General features: G+C 36.2%; 1 non-coding gene across 1 annotated transcript; it reads right to left on the bottom strand.

Moving 5' to 3' along the window:
• Nucleotides 1-249: 249 nt before the first annotated feature.
• LOC115934270 (small nucleolar RNA U3) lies at nucleotides 250-461 on the bottom strand. Its single transcript, XR_004070080.1, has one exon. It is a non-coding gene; the product is annotated as a small nucleolar RNA U3 (small nucleolar RNA).
• Between the last annotated feature and the right edge of the window lie 605 nt (nucleotides 462-1,066).

Raw genomic sequence — 1,066 nt, 5'->3', positions numbered from 1 at the left:
AAATATTAAAATGTCAAAGAAAGTTAACATTTAAAAACATGTCAAGTAATGTATCTGATTACTGGATGTATACACTGTATAAACCAAAGAATATTGATTGTGAATCCTTAGAGAAATGACAGCCTTCTGTAAAAAACTGTGGAAGATGTATCTTCTATAGATGATAGAAACAAACGTGCATTTTAATCTCTACATATTGTTGCCTGATAAACTGCATTAGATTAAATTAATTATTTAATTCAAATAATTACCTCTCAGACTTCATCCTCCCCTCTTATTCTTTTGAGGGAGGGAAAGAATGATCATCAATACCAAGTGTCAGTTGCAGCAACACAACACAGAGAGCTGGCTTCATGCTTAGGAGACAATGTTGTGCCCCATTCCCATAGTTGATGGTGCTCTACTCTTTCAGAGAAACTTCTAGTACAAAGCATAAAAGTGATCCCTGAAAGAATAGTCTTGATAAATGATATGGTTTGGCTGTGTCCCCACCCAAATCTCATCTTGAATTGTAGTTCCCATAATTCCTACATGTCATGAGAGGGACGGGGTGGAGATAATTGAATCCTGGGGCTGGTTTCCTCCATCCTGTTCTCATGATAGTCAGTAAATTCTCACAAGATCCGATGATTTTATAAGGAACTTCTCCCTTTGCTCAGCTCTCCTTCTTCTCCCTGCCACCATGTGAAGAAGGATATGTTGGCTTCCCCTTCTGCCATGACTATAAGTTTCCTGAGGCCTGCCTAGCCATGCTGAACTGTGAGTTAATTAAGCCTCTTTCCTATATAAATTACCCAGTCTCAGGTATGTCCTTATAGCAGCATAAGAATAGACTAATACAATAAATTATATTTTAAAGTTGAAATTGATGTTTGAATATAACTGCCTCAGAAAGGCATATGTCCTATTTTGCTTAGGGTGCAATCCTGCATAAAGTCACTCAATGTGCTAGTGTCCCAAAGCATTAAACTGAAGAATTTCATAAGTCTTTTCTCATTCATTTAAAGGATAGCAATTAATACTTTTCTTACATTTCTGGATTAATTCTGATTCTTTCTTAAAGATA

Source organism: Gorilla gorilla, chromosome 2, assembly GCF_029281585.2.
Source record: "Gorilla gorilla gorilla isolate KB3781 chromosome 2, NHGRI_mGorGor1-v2.1_pri, whole genome shotgun sequence".
Taxonomy (NCBI): domain Eukaryota; kingdom Metazoa; phylum Chordata; class Mammalia; order Primates; family Hominidae; genus Gorilla; species Gorilla gorilla.
The sequence above is the reverse complement of the archived record's forward strand: the minus strand, read 5'-3'. Positions and strand labels throughout refer to the sequence as shown.